The sequence below is a fragment of the Callithrix jacchus genome, chromosome 18 (genome assembly GCF_049354715.1).
Source record: "Callithrix jacchus isolate 240 chromosome 18, calJac240_pri, whole genome shotgun sequence".
Classification (NCBI taxonomy): Eukaryota; Metazoa; Chordata; class Mammalia; order Primates; family Cebidae; genus Callithrix; species Callithrix jacchus.
Window position 1 is genome coordinate 10,116,350 of NC_133519.1, and position 16,291 is coordinate 10,132,640.

The 16,291-nt window shown below is 43.9% G+C and overlaps 1 long non-coding RNA gene across 1 annotated transcript in view; it reads right to left on the bottom strand.

Annotated features, from left to right (window-relative positions):
- LOC128930111 (uncharacterized) overlaps window positions 1–15,957 on the bottom strand; it is a 68,356-nt gene extending 52,399 nt beyond the window's left edge. The window contains exons 1-2 of the long non-coding RNA XR_013529332.1: window positions 15,867–15,957; window positions 8,333–8,450 (exon numbers count right to left, since the gene is read on the bottom strand). This is a non-coding gene — a long non-coding RNA (uncharacterized LOC128930111). The remainder of the gene's footprint in view (window positions 1–8,332; window positions 8,451–15,866) is intronic.
- Window positions 15,958–16,291: the final 334 nt, after the last annotated feature.

Consider the following 16,291-nt stretch of genomic DNA (forward strand, 5'->3'; position numbering starts at 1 on the left):
TGCGATCTCGGCTCACCGCAACCTCCGCCTCCTGGGTTCAGGCAATTCTCCTGCCTCAGCCTCCCAAGTAGCTGGGATTACAGGCAGGTGCCACCATTCCCAGCAAATTTCTGTATTTTTAGTAGAGACGGGGTTTCACCATGTTGACCAGGATGGTCTTGATCTCTTGACCTCGTGATCCACCTGCCTCAGCCTCCCAAAGTGCTGGGATTACAGGCGTGAGCCACCGCGCCCGGCCCAGGAGCATCTTATTAGTCTTTTAGTACTCTGGCTATCCTGTTCCGTTAGAATTTTGGCATTTAAATAATTATATCTCATGTTATCACGTTGGCTAAAAAACTGTATGCACTCTTTCTATAGTTGCTAATAACAATGTTATTGCTCAAATATACTTGCTATTTACCTTTAAGTGAATAATGTATTCCAAAATTAAAATCCAGGGGCAAATAGGCACACAATAAGGACCACCACTCTAGCAATGCAAGACACATTTAGTAGACACGACACATGCATTTAAATATGTGGTAAATTCTAAGCAGCTCCCTATCAAATCTCAAGTAATAAGGTCCAGTAGCCCAACCACACTGGCTGTCAAACAATCAGAAAACAGAATCTGATTCAGAAGACAAAAATGGTAACATTAACAGTGCTACTTTGATGTGACCCTCTAGCAGAAAGCTGACCTTTTCAACAGTTATTTAAAAAACAAACAAGGTATGGCTGGGCACCGTGGCTCATGCCTGTAATCCCAGCACTTTGGGAGGCCGAGGCAGGTGGATCACCTGAGGTTAGGAGTTCAAGACCACCCTGACCAACATGGAGAAACCCTGTCTCTACTAAAAATACAAAATTTAGCTGGGCATGGTGGCACATTCCTGTAATCCCAGCTGCTTGGGGGACTGAGGCAGGGGATTTGCTTGAACCCAGGAGGCAGAGGTTGCAGTGAACTGAGATCGCGCTATTGCATTCCAGCCTGGGCAACAAGAGTGGAACTCCATCTAAAATTTAAAACACACACACACACACACACACACATACACACACACACACACAAAAAAAAAAAAAAAAAAAACAAGGCATGTCTGTAGGAGAGAGCTGAGCTTGATAAATGAAGAAAACAGGCCTATCTCCATAATGTAAAGAGAAATGGGCGACGATTTAGTCTCATTCTGTTCCACTATCGTTTTAATAGTGGAAGCTGCCACTGTGAAATCTTGCTGCATGGCACCTGCCAGGCCTCGTTCTCATCTCGCAGTTCCCAGAATTCCTCTTGATTGCAGCATCCATACGCTTTTCGTTTTCCTAGCGAGGTATTATTTGGACACTCTTAAGGACTCCTTTTCTTTTTTTCTCCACGAGCTGTAGTCTCATTCTGTTGCCCAGGCTGGAGTTCAGTGGCACGATGTTGGCTCACTGCAACCTCCACCTCCTGGGTTCAAGCGATTCTCCTGCCTCAGCCCCCTGAGTAGCTAGGACTACAGGCATGTGCCACCATGCCCAGCTAATTTTTGTATTTTTAGTAGAGGCAGGGTTTCACTATGTTTGCCAGGCTGGTCTCAAACACCTGACTTCAAGTGATCCTTCTGCCTCTGCCTCCCAAATGCTGGGATTACAGGCGTGAGCCACTGCACCTGGCCCTCTTAAGGACTCCTAATTGCAACTTTTAAGGCTTGTAATTTTTCCAAATAACTAAAGCAATAACACATATTCTAAAAAGAAAACTTTTCTTCCTTCGCCAATGCATTGACAAATTTGGAAAAGATAAAATTTGGAAAACATAATGTTCATTATTCTTGTGATCATGACTCTTGAAACTTTATGCAGCTGACTCTGTACCGAGACTAGTTCCTCATCTTTCCCAAAGTGCTTAAGAAAAACAAGAACATTTAATCCAGATGCTGTTTTCTGAATTAGCCAAAACACGTTATTCCTTGATTTGAAATGCAAGAAATTATTTTAGTTTAGCACTGACATCTAAGAAAGTAAGCTTCAGAAATTCTCCTGTTTCGTCTCCTCCTGTCATATGTCAATATCATTTGGTCTTTGGCTTCAGTTAGGACATGCGTTCATTTCTTCTTAGCCCTAACTAATGGTCATGCAGAAGACTGACTTTCCAAATAGTGTGTTCACAGTGAGTTCATTACAGAACAGTTTCTTTATTTTCAGCTGCCATCAATGTGGGCATCAAGATGTCCTACTAAGCAGCTGAATCTGAAGCTTACGGTAACATGGATTATACATGTATAGTAACTTGGAGATTTTACTGTATTTCTCTTATGAGATCTGTTACATAGTTTTTTTCTCCCTCCTTGATGTGCTACTAAACTGTCTCTGGAGAATTGTATGCTTTAAGTTAAACATCAAGTACAGTGTAGGTTGAAGGGATATTATCAAGAAGAGTAAACTCCAGCCTTTTTTTTTTTTTTTTTTTTTTTTTTTTCAGACGGAGTTTTGCTCTTGTTACCCAGGCTGGAGTGCAATGGCGCGATCTCGGCTCACCGCAACCTCCGCCTCCTGGGTTCAGGCAATTCTCCTGCCTCAGCCTCCTGAGTAGCTGGGATTACAGGCACGCACCACCGTGCCCAGCTAATTTTTTGTATGTTTAGTAGACACGGGGTTTCACCACGTTGACCAGGATGATCTCGATTTCTTGACCTTGCGATCCACCCGCCTCGGCCTCCCAAAGTGCTGGGATTACAGGCTTGAGCCACCGTGCCCGGCCAACTCAGCCATTTTTAAACTATACTGAAGATCTTTCCCTCTTACATTTCTGTGATGGGACAGCTAATCACAACTAAGCAGGTTATGAAGACCTAAACCGACACTGTACACAAGACAACGCTAAGACACAAAGACGGTTCCTACGCTCCACAGAATTTCCCCGGGAGGAGTACTGCTTTCAGTTTTCTCTTTTGTGAGAACAGAAAGAACAATGGTAAGAGGCTGAGCAGCGGCTGCATCATGAGGGAACTCCAGACAAGCAAGCCATGGATATGCAAGAGAAAGGCTGTCTCCAGGGGTCCATGAAAGAGACTGCCTGAAGATGGGTGGGATCTGGATGAGATGGAAAACATTCCAGGCAGAGGGAAAAGTGTGAGCAAAGACAGGGAGATTTGTGTGTTCGTTTCCTGCGGCTGCTGGAACAAAGTATCACAAACTGGTGGCTTAAAGCAGCAGAAATCTCTCATAGTTCTGAAGACCGGAAGTCTGAAATCGAGTTGTGGGCAGGGCCATGCTTTCTCTGAAGGCTCTAAGAGAGGATTTTCCTTGCCTCATCCTAGCTTCTGGTGGTTGCAGACAATTCTTGTCATTCTTCGGTTTGTAGACACATCACTCCAATCTCGCCTCCACCACGACATGGTGTTTCCTTTGTATGTCTCTCTGTTCCTGTTCCCCCCACGGCTCTGTCTGTACCTCCTCCTCTTATAAATACACAGCCTATATTGGATTAGGGCCCATCCACCCACTGCGACTTCATCCTAACTACATCTGCAATGACTCTGTATCCAAATAAGGTCACATTCATAGGTAGGCATTAGAACTTGAACTTATCTTTTTGGAGGACACAATTCACCCCACAACATAGGGTCATGAGAAGTTCAGTGTGGTTACAAAGTAGAGTATCTAGGGAAAGAGTGGAAGTAAACAGGAAAAGGGGGCTGGAGTGTAGAGAACCTTAATGAATAAGGAATGAGGGTGCACAGAATATTTTTAAGTAAAAGAATATTACTGGCCAGGCATGGTGGCTCACGCCAGTAATACCAGCACTTTGGGAGGCCAAGGTGGGTGGATCCCTTGAGTTCTGGAGTTCGAGACCAGCCTGGGTTACATGGCAAAACCTCATCTCTACTAAAAATACAAAAATTAGCTGGGCATGGTGGTACACGCCTGTGATTCCAAATTCTTAGGGGAGTTGAGGTGGGAGGCTCGCTTGAGCCTGGGAGGCAGAGATTGCAATAAGCTGAGATCACCCCACTGCACTCCAGCCTGGGCAACAGAGTGAGACACCATCTCAAAAAAAAAAAAAAATTATTACTAATAAAGTTGTCAATTTGGAAAAATTGATTTGTCATTATTATTTAAAATTCATTATAGTAGACAAAGAGAATAGAGTAGGAAAAGTCAGAGAGCTACCTCAGGAATAGAGGGGGTTTGTGGTTCATCAAATAAAATAGTCCATAGATCTATAAAGAATGGGACATACAAGAGAGCCTGGTTAGAAGAGATGAAGTCTGACTGAAGCTGGGGACTAGGAGAATAGTGTTAGAATTATTATCATTGTTACATTAATCAAACTGCATTCTAACACCAATTCTCGGGCATCAACTGGGTATTCTACAACTCAATTCTGATACTAACTACTGAGAAATCAAAATAAAATCCTAAGTACCCCCAACTAAATGAATGGACCCCTTCTTGGTCAAGGGACCCAAGAGAAGCCTTAGAAACTGAGTTCTTGGTCATGATGGGACAGGTTAGACAAGCCTCATTATACACCCCCCCAAACTGGCTTTCTTTCCTAAGAGTTAAAGAGAAACCAGCCCTTTTATTTTTATTTATTTATTTTTGAGACAGGGCGGTGCTCTGTCACCCAGGCTGGCGTACAACAGTGCAGACACGGCCCCACTGCAGCCTTGACCTCCTGAGCCTGTAGAATCCTCTGGCTTCAGTCCCTCAGGTAGCTGTGACGCCAGGCTAATGTTTGTATTTTTGTAGAGATGGGGTTTCTCCATGTTGCCCAGGCTGTTCTTGAACTGAGCTCAGGCAATATGCCCCATCTCCTAAAGTGCTGGAATGACGAGCATGAGCCACTGTGCCTGGCCGTAACCAGCCCTTCCAAAAGACTTGCTCCACTGCTGATTTACTCAACTGACCAGCAATCCTTCCTGATAAAAGACCGCTGACCAGGGACTGGTTCTGGCCAGTTTACAGAGGCTAAGCACAGGATGCCTCTGCTCCTCCGTTTCACCTTCTGCCATGCACAGCCTAATTTTAACACATTTAAGTATTAAGTCACCACCCCAAAGTAAACATGTGACCTATGTAGCATGCATGTTGGCTTCCTAGCATGTGCCCCCACTTCATGAATATTCACAGCTCCTCCTATAACCTGTTACCGTATACAAGCCAACCCGGTCAGCGTAAATTCCCGCCTCCCCCTCTCAAAGTGCCTGCTTTCAGTTTCTACCAGAGGCTACACTTCCCAGCCTGCAGGCTACAATCCTTTATAAAAAATAAAACTCTTGTTTCCAAATTTATGAACCTTAAGTGCAGAATCCACAGGTTAATTGCATCTTGGGTGTCAAAAACCACCCAAACTTCTGCCCAACCAACTATAAATTCAGGGCTTCCCACAACCTCCTCAGGTTCAATAATTTGCTAGGCCAATGCAGAACCCACTGTTCCAGGTAAATAATACAACCGGCATTTAACATCGCATTTGTCTCATAAAGAATACAATTCACACGGTGCAGTGGTTCATGCCTGTAATCTCAACATTTTAGGAGGCCAAAGCAGGAGGATTGCTCGAGCCCAGGAGATGGATTCCAGACTGGGAAACATAGCAAGACCCATCTCTACAAAAAATGTTAAATAGCTCAAGCCTGTAATCCCAGCACTTTGGGAGGCCGAGGTGGGTGGATCACGAGGCCAAGAAATCGAGACCATATCCTGGTCAACATGGTGAAACCCTGTCTCTACTGAAGATACAAAAAATTAGCTGGGCATGGTGGCCCGTGCCTGTAATTCCAGCTACTCAGGAGGCTGAGGCAGGAGAATTGCCTGAACCCAGGAGGCGGAGGTTGTGGTGAGCCGAGATCGCGCCATTGCACTCCAGCCTGGGTAACAAGAGCGAAACTCCGTCTCAAAAAATAAATAAATAAATAAATAAATAAATAAATAAATATTACCTGGATGTCATGGTGCAGGCCTGCAGTCCTAGCTACTCAGACAGATGCTGAGGTGAAAGAATCACTTGAGCCCAAGAAGCCAAGGCTGCAGTGAGCCATGTTTGTGTCACTGTACTCCAGCCTGGCTAACAGACCTGAATGACAATTTTCTTTGCCTCGAAAAAATAATAATAATACAATTCAATAAAACAAAAAACTGCCAGGCATGGTGATGTGTACCTGTAGTCCCAACTACTTGAGAGGTCTAAGGCAGAAGGACTGCTTGAGCCCAGGAGCTTGAGGCTACAGTGAGCTATGATTGCACCACTGTACTCCAGCCTGGGTGGCAGAATGAAACTATCTCAAAAAAAAAAAAAAAAAAAAAGGCCGGGCGCATTGGCTCACATCTGTAATCCCAGCACTTCGGGAGGCTGAGGTGGGCAGATCACCTGAGGTCAGGAGTTCGAGACCAGCCTGGCAAACATGGTGAAACCCCATCTCTACTAAAAAAAAAAAAGAAAGAAAGAAAAATACAGGCATACCTCAGGGATGTCACAGCTTGTGTTCCAGACCACAGCAATAAAGTAAATATCACAATACCACAAGCGAGTCACACAAACTTTGTGGTTTCCCAGTGCTTATAAAAGTTACATTTATACTATATTGTAGACTATTAACTGTGCAATAGTATTATGTCTAAAAAAGTACAAACCCTTATTTGAAAATACTTCATTGCTTAAAAAAAAAAAAGTTAACAGTCATCTGAGTCTGGTGGAGACTCTTGCCCTTACACTGATGGCTACTGACTGATCACAGTGGTGGCTGCTGAACACTGAGGTGACTATGGCAATTTCTTTTTTTTGAGACAGAGTTTTGCTCTTGTTACCCAGGCTGGAGTGCAATGGCGTGATCTCGGCTCACCGCAACCTCCACCTCCTGGGTTCAGGCAATTCTCCTGCCTCAACCTCCTGAGTAGCTGGGACTACAGGCACGTGCCACCATGCCCAGCTAATTTTTTGGTTTTTTTTTAGTAGAGACAGGGTTTCACCATATTGACCAGGATGGTCTCGATCTCTCGACCTCGTGATCCACCCACCTCGGCCTCCCAAAGTGCTGGGATTACAAGCGTGAGCCACCGTGCCCAGCGGCAATTTCTTAAATAAAACAATGACATTTGCTGCATCAGCTGACTTTCCCTTTCACAGGAGTTTTCTCTCTAGCACACGATGCTTTCTGACAGCATTTACCCACAGTAGAGTTTCTTTCAAAATTGGAATCAGTCCTCAAACGCTGCCACTGCTTTAACAAGGAAGTTGATGTAGTGTTTTAAATCCTTTGTTGTCATTTCAACTGTGTTCACAGCATCTACACAAGTAGATTCCATCTCAAGAAACCTTTTTCTTTGCTTATCCATAAGAAGCAACTCTGCATCTATTAAAGTTTTATCATGAGATTGAGGCAATTCAGTTTCATCTTCGAGCTCCACTTCTAATTCTAGTTCCCTTGCTATTTCTACTGCATCAGCAGCTATTTCCTCCACTGAAGTCTTAAACTCCTCAAAGTCACCCATGAGGATTGGAATCAACTTCTTCCAAACTTCTGTTCATCTTCATATTTTGACCTCCCGTGAATCATAAATGTTCTTTTTGGTTTTTGTTTTCTTGAGATGGAGTTTCGCTCTTGTCACCCAGGCTGAAGTGCAATGGCGCAATCTCAGCTCACTGCAATCTCCGCCTCTTGGGTTCAGGTAATTCTCCTGCCTCAGCCTCCCGAGTAGCTGGGATTACAGGCACGCACCACCATGCCCAGCTAATTTTTGTATTTTTAGTAGAGACGGTTTCAGCACGTTGTCCAAGCTGGTCTCAAACTCCTGACCTCAGGCAATCCGCCCACCTCGGCATCCCAAAGTGCTGGCATTACAGGCATGAGCCACCACACCCAGCCTTGAATCATAAATGTTCTTAATGGCATCTAGAATGCTGATTCCTTTCCAGAAGGTTTTCAATTTTCTTTGCCCAGCTCCATCAAAGGAATCACTATCAATGGCAGCTATAGCCTTATGAAATACATTTCATAAATAATAAGACTTGAAAGTCCAAATTGCTCCTTTATTCCTGGGCTGCAGAATAAAAGTTGTGTTAGCAGGCATAAAAACAACAGTAATTTCCTTGTACATCACCATCAGCGCTCTTGGGTGACCAGGTGCATTGTCTATGAGCAGTAATGCTTTGAAAGGAATCCTTTTTTCTGAGGAGTAGGTCTCAATAGTGGGCTTAAAGTATTTAGTGGCCAGGTAAGGTAGCTCATGCCTGCAATCCCAGCACTTTGAGAAGCCAAGACAGGAGGATCACTTGAGCCCATGAGTTTAAGACTGGTGTGTGCAACATGGCAAAACCCTGTCTTGACAAAAAATACAAAAAACAGCCAGATGTGATAGCACTTACCTGTGGTCTCAGCTACTAGGGAGGCTGAGGTGAGAGGATCCCCCAAGCCTGATGAGGTCAAGGCTGCAGTGAGCCATGAGCATGCCACTGCACTCCAGCCTGGGGACAGAGTGAGAACCTGTCTCAAAAACAAACCAAAAAGAAAGTATTCAGTAAACCATGCTGTAAACAGATACACTATAATCTAGGCTTTGTTTTCCTATTGATAAAGCACAGGCAGAGTAGATTTAGCATAATCCTTGCAGTGAACTGAGGTCGCCCCACTGCACTCCAGCCTGGGCAACAGACGAGACTCTCTCGTAAATAAATAAACAAATAGTCTCAAAACACCATTCTTTTTTTTTTTGAGACAGAGTCTCACTCTGTCGCCCAGGCCAGAGTAATATAGCGCAATCTTGGCTCACAGCAACCTCTGCCTTCTGGGTTCAAGTAATTCTCCTGCCTCAGCCTCTCAAGTAGCTGAGATTACAGATATGTACCATCATGCCCAGCTAACGTTTTCGTATTTTTAGTTGAGATGGTGTTTCCCCATATTGGCCAAGCTGGTCTCAAACTCCTGACCTCAAGTGAGACACTCACCTCGGCCTCCCAAAGTGCTGGGATTACAGGCGTGAACCACCAGGCCTGGCCTCAAAACACCATTCTTAATGGCTACATAATATCCTACTTATGAGTAAGGTAATTTACTATTACCCTACTGCTGGACATTTAGGCTGCTTCAAGTTTTTCCCTTACAATGAACATTTTGTTGCTTTACAGATTATTTCCTTAGAATAAATCCTTAGAATTCTATTGCAATCTATTCCTGTAATGAGTTTTCTTTTTTAAGTTTTATCTAATGAAAGTAATTTAGGCTGTGTTATCATGCTATACCTGTTTTGCTTTGTTTTGTTTGAGACGGAGTTTCATTGTTGTTACCCAGGCTGGAGTGCAACGGCATGATCTCAGCTCACCGCAACCTCCGCCTTCTGGGTTCAAGCAATTCTGCCTCAGCCTCCCTAGTAGCTGGGACTACAGGCGCATACCACCATGCCCAGCTAATTTTTGTATTTTTAGTAGAGACAGGGTTTCACCTTTTTTTTTTTGACACGGAGTTTCGCTCTTGTTACCCAGGCTGGAGTGCAATGGCGCGATCTCGGCTCACCGCAACCTCTGCCTCCTGGGTTCAGGCAATTCTCCTGCCTCAGCCTCCTGAGTAGCTGGGATTACAGGCATGCGCCACCATGCCCAGCTAATTTTTTGTATTTTCTTTAGTAGAGACGGGGTTTCACCATGTTGATCAAGATGGTCTCGATCTCTTGACCTCGTGATCCACCCGCCTTGGCCTCCCAAAGTGCTGGGATTACAGGCTTGAGCCACCGCGCCCGGCCTAATTTTTTTGTATTTTTAGTAGAGACAGGGTTTCACCGTGTTGGCCAGGATGGTCTCCATCTCTTGACCTTGTGATCCGCCCTTCTCGACCTCCCAACGTGCTGGGATTACAGGTGTGAGCCACCGCGCCCGGCCTCTCCAGTTTGCTATCTCTCATGACAATCCAGGAAGCTAAAAAATAACTTCTGTAACAATTGGCCTAAAATGGCCAGGACTTGATCGATAACTGACAGCTTCCCAAATTTCAGTTCCCATTTCCAACATAGGACCAACCAAGGAAAGCCAAATAGGCATCCCTGACCAATCACATAGGATGCCCCACTTCTGGTTAGCTCACCACAGCTTCCTCACACCAACAGCCTCCCATGAGGGCACACCTGAAGGCTTTTTTCCTCTATAAAGCTTTCCCATTTCTCTGCCTGCCTTTGGGTCTCTGCCCAAATGCCAGTGCTGGTGACTGACTCCCTGGCTAAAGCAAGCTGAGAATAAACAGCCTTTGCTTCTCCCATTTCGTAGGTCTTTTTTTTTCTTTTCTTTTAAAGACAGTCTTACTCTGCCACCCAGGAGTGCAGTGGTGTGATCTCAGCTCACTGTAACCTCTGCCTCCCGGTTCAAGTGATTCTCCTGCCTCAGCCTCCTGAGTAGCTGGGACTACAGGTGTGCGCCATCAGGAGTTCAAGACCAGCCTGGCTAACACGGTGAAACCCCACCTCTACTAAAAATAGAGAGTGGTGGTGGACACCTATAAATCCCAGCTACTCGGGAAGCTGAGGCAGGAGAGTCACTTGAACCAGGGAGGCAGAGTTTGCAGTGAGCCAAGATCACACCACTGCAGGCTGGGCAACAAGAGCAAAATTCCATCTCAATAAATAAATACAAATTTTTTCAATGACAAAAAAATAGAGGAAATATTATCATCCCATATGAAAAATGATTAGTATAATTATTATATTTTAAAACTGGGGTTAGTCATGGTGGCTCACTCCTGTAATCCCAGCACTTTGGGAGGCCAAGGTGGGTGGATCACTTAAGGCCAGAAGTTCGTCATCAGCCTGGCCAACATGGCGAAACCAGATCTCTACTAAAAATACAAAAATTAGCCAGGGTGGTGGAATCCCAGCTACCCGGGTGGCTGAGGCACAAGAATTGCTTGAACCCAAAAGGCAGAAGTTGCAGTGAGCCGAGATGGCACCATTGCACTCCAGCCTGGGCAACAAAGTGACACTCTGACTCAAAAAAAAAAAAAAAAAGTATGTTAATAGAAGAAAGTAATTTACATAGAATCAAAGGAAGGAAGAATTTGGCAGCATTAGTCTAGTAGTGCTGAATGTACTGCTGCCGACGTGAGACAAGCTAAACACAACAAATACTAAAACCTCTAGAAAGAATACTCTAGGGCCGGGCACCGTGGCTCAAGCTTGTAATCCCAGCACTTTGGGAGGCCAAGGCGGGTGGATCACGAGGTCAAGAGATCGAGACCATCCTGGTCACCATGGTGAAACCCCGTCTCTACTAAAAATACAAAAAATTAGCTGGGCATGGTGGCGCGTGCCTGTAATCCCAGCTACTCAGGAGGCTGAGGCAGGAGAATTGCCTGAACCCAGGAGGCAGAGGTTGCGGTGAGCCGAGATCGCGCCATTGCACTCCAGCCTGGGTAACAAGAGCGAAACTCCATCTCAAAAAAAAAACAAAAAAGAATACTCTAGTATGGATCAGGGTAGGTTCCTCATACTTGTCAAGTACATAAAATATCCCAAAAGACCATCTAGCACCCTCTCCTCTGCTTCTAGGCTCACCTGAGAGGATTCTCATTACGCACTTGGCCTCTCAGTTGCCTTTCCCAGAAGGGATACATTAGACCACCTGGCCACATGACTACTGCACTTGAAATCCAGACTGGGCACAGTGCTCACGACCGTAATCCCAGCACTTTAGGAGGCCAAGGAGGGAGGATCACGTGAGCCCAGAAGTTTGAGACCAGCCTGGGCAACATGGTGAGACCCCATCTTTATAAAAATAAAAAGAAGTAGAAGAAAGCAACTAAATAAAACTGTTTAAAAAAAAAAATAGAAAAGTGGCTAATCCAAATAGAGATGAACTGTAAGCATAAAATTAATCCCAGATTTGGAAGCCTTTGTATGAAAAAAATATACAAAAAAAATCTAACAATTTCTTATGTTGATTTCATGTTGAAAGTATAATCTTTTGAATATATCGGGTTAATTAAAATATATTTAAATTAATTGTACCTGTTTCTAGGTTTTTAAATATGACTACTAGAAAATTCTAAATATATCTGTGACTTGAATTTTTATTTTATTTATTTTTATTTTTTTAAACAGAGTCTCACTGTCACCCAGGCTGGAGTGCAGTGGTGCCATCTTGGCTCACTTCGATCTCCACCTCTCAGGTTCAAGCGATTCTTGTGCCTCAGCCACCCAGGTAGCTGGGATTCCATCACCCTGGCTAATTTTTGTATTTTTAGTAGAGACGGGGTTTCGCCATGTTGGCCAGGCTGGTCTCAACTCCTGATCTCAGGTGATCCACCTGCCTCAGCCTCCCAAAGTGCTGGGATTATAGGTGTGAGCCCCCGCGCCCCACCGACTTGCATTTTTGACAGAATTACATTTCTATTAAAGAGCACAGATTTAGAACTCTGAATAATTATACTATGGTCAATGTAAATATACAATCTCCCTGTAAATTAACAAATTGACACCTTGGTTTAGAAATCTGACTTTGGTGAATTTTCATGGCACAAGTCTGTCACTCACAAATTGATCGATTTTCTATTTACAAAATCAAATAAATCTTCTCCTTCCATAGCCCTACAAAATGAAGGATCAGGCCTTCACTGAAGTGAGCAAATCAAAACTTTGGCATCTTCTGAGCTTTCTGGGCACAAGCTGTCAACTCAGACATTTCTGGGCCTGCAGTTTTGCTCTTGGTTTATAATCTTGGGTTTAGGCGATGTTTTTCAAGGGATAGAGTTGGTATCATTCATCTTTGTTTTCCTGTCACTTATGTTCCTTAAGCAAAGGTTTTTTAAAAGCTTGTTAAATAAACATTCTTACATTTTATGCCTTTGATCATAGCTATAAGACTGCTTGCCTTGAAAAGGATTTGTATATAATTCCCCATGATTTTTTAATATGTTAATTGCAAACTGCTTATAAAATTGAGCACATAAAGACCTGAAAGACAGCAGTTATTTACAGTTATGTAAAATAAAAATGGCAAGTGATATCTAATTAATAGCTAATAACCTAATAATATGGAGTGGGAGCTTGATACCATTACAGTACACCGTATTTTATTATTAAGGACAGAGCCTTAGAGACAGACCACAGAATTGATATTTCATCATTATGTGATGGCCTACATTATATGACCTGTTATTTGTCCCTCAATTCCAATAGCAACCTCAAGGCTGATATAGAACAGCAGTGGAAAGGAAAATAGATGACACAAAAAGAAAAGTAGGTTCATTGTGGGATGGGTGTAATCTTTGGCCTCATAGCAAAGACCAGATGGCAGTAACTCCTCTCTCAGCAAGCAGCTCCTCAATGTCCTATGGGTGTAAACAACAAATTCACATTATCTTCCTCTGCTAATAATTTTTTTAAAAATATTGTGGCAGCATCAAAACAATGCTGAAAATACAATTCCTCAATATAAGAAGAAAAAAATTTCTGCTAAATATTTAGTCTGTCAAAAGGAAAAGTCTTTTCTGAGAAATGCTATTACCCACTAGAAAATCCTGGCTTCTTAAAATCCAAGAATATTCTCATCTCTTTTTTTATTTTTTGAGACAGAGTCTCTCTCTGTTGCCCTGGCTGGAGTGCAGTGGCGCAATCTTGGCTCGCTGCAACCTTCACCTCCCCAGTTCAAGTGATTCTCCTGCCTCAGCCTCCTGAGTAGCTAGGACTAGAAGACAGGCATATACCACCATGCCTGGCTAATTTTTGTATTTTTTAGTAGAGACAGGGTTTCACCATATTGGCCAGGCTGGTCTCGAACTCTTGACCTAATGATCCACTCGCCTCAGCCTCCCAAAGTGCTGAGATTACAGGGGTGAGCCACCGTGCCTGGCCTCTTATTTTTAAATAAAGTAAAATGGCCCTAATTTTACCCAATTTTGTGGCTTTGTAAAAGCCAATGAAAATGTCTGAGAAACTATTGGCATTAGTTTTACTGCAGTTAAATATTTGCTAATTTTGCTGGGTGTGGTGGCCCGTGCCTGTAGTCCCAGCTACTCAGGGGGCTGAAGCAGGAGGATGGCTTGAGCCCAGGAGTTCTGGGATACAGTGTGCTATTCTGATCGTGTGTCTGTGCTAAGTTCAGCATCAATATGGTGACCTCTTGGGAACAGAGGACCACCAAGTTGCCTAAGGGAGGAGTGAACTGGCCCAGGTTGGAAATGGAGCAGGTCAGAACTCGCGTGCTGATCAGTAGCAGGATCGAGACTGTGAAGAGCCACTGCTCTCCAGCTTGGGCAACAGACCCTGTCTGTCTGTTTGTCTGCCTCTCTTTCTCTGTCTAGATAGATAGATAGATAGATAGATAGATAGATAGATAGATAGATAGATATAGATAGACAGAAAGATAAGGCATATATATTAATGCTATAGAAACATGTAACTGTCCTTTGACATTTTAATAAAAATTGCGTATACAAGAATTCAAATTTAATTATTTTCTTCTCCTTCCATAGCTTTAGACACCTTTCAGTTGCACAGGACAAACTGAGGCAACTATTCTCTGAAAGGTGGCTGATTCCAATAAAACGTATAATTTTTTATTTGTAGTAGAGACGGGGTTTCACCATGTGGTGACAAGCACCAGTAGTCCCAGTTACTCGGGAGGCTGAGACAGGACAATCCACTTCAACCTGGGAGGAACAGGTCGGAGTGAGCCAAGAGCCACTGCACTCCAGCCTGGCGACAGAGCAAGACTTCGTCTCAAAAAAAAAAAAAAAAAAGTATAATTTGATGACAATTTTTCTTCAATAATTTGAGACACTTCTAACAAACTATAATTCAGTTGTCCTAATTAAAATAAGAAAAATGTTAATAATCTCACACAGTGATCTTTACAAAATTTCCCTCAATTGAACCATTCTTTCCTTCGAAGAGAGAGGAAAGGTAGTACACATATATACCCGAGAGCTCTTAATCACTGTACACATGGGCCGCATGTCATTTTTAAACTGTTTCCCTCTGGGTAAATTGGTTGCTCCGGTATTTTCCAGAATTGATTCATTCTTAGGTACCAACTTGACCGTTTAATGCAGCAATTCTGGCCTTAAAATAAAAGAAAAATACTAGTAATAGGAACAACGTGGAACAGTAGGCTTGCCCCTGGTGACAAGAATTTAACTAAACAGAGGTCACCCAAGTGGGCACTTGAGCTAGACTGCGCACAAACAAGTGTCAGAAGCAAAAGTGGCCTCAGCTCCAAACGCAGCACTTGATAAACCACGTTCGTACTCGCCCTCATTTCCACCTTATGAAAACATACATAACTCCACCATTTATAGCTGCTGAGCAGGTGGACGATATTCGTCAATGTGGGGTTTAGAATTACGCAAGATTTGAAATAAAATTAGAAAATAAGGCCAGGGACAGTGGCTCACACCTCGAATCCCAGCATTTTGGGAGGCCAAGAAGGGAGGATCGCTTAAGCCCAAGAGTTCCAGATCAACCTGGGCAACAGAGCAAGGCTCCATCTGTAGTAAAAAAAAAAAAAAAAAGCCGAATGTGGTGGCTCAAGGCTATAATCCTAGCACTTTGGGAGGCAGAGGCGGGCGGATCACGAGGTCAGGAGATTAAGACCACCCTGGTCAACATGGCGAAACCCTGTCTCCACTAAAATACAAAAGAAAAAAAAAATAGCCGGGTGTGGTGGCGCGCGCCTGTAGTCCCAGCTACTCGGGAGGCTGAGGCAGGAGAATCGCTTGAGTCCGGGCGGTGGAGGTTGCAGAGAGCCGAGATCGCGCTACTGCACTCCAGCTGGGTGACAGAGTAAGACTCCGTTTCAAAAAAAAATCAAGAAAACAAAAGCTTAGTTAATCGTTAACAAGGATTGCAAAATGGAAAAGACAGTAAAGAAAAGGAAGGCCCTAAGGACCCGACCCACGAGTTTCTGATCAAATAAGATGGACCTGCCCAGAGGAAGCGACGCGGAAGTAGGATCCAGAACGCTTTCCACGAGCCTCCAGCGTCCCGCGCATGCGCAGATCTCTGACTGTGACCGTTCTGGTGGGTGCGCGCCCGCCCTAGGTTATCCAGATCACGTGGGGCGGGATCACGTGACCGGGGTTGCGGCATTTCTGGCCCAATCCGAGACGGTTTCGGAAAGCGCCCTTGTAGAGCAATAGGGTAGCCCGGGTCCTTTCCGAGCCTTGACCTCCTCTTTTGCTCCTGACTTTTCGACTCTGCTCTTGAATCTAAAAATTCGTCTTGGAAGAAATTTTTGCCTGCGTTCCAGGAATCACATTAGGGACACACTCTAAAGTGATCAACACTTTTTATTTTTTGCCTCCATCAACTAAAATAACATTAAAGTCCTGTTGCTCTCTCCCCAAGA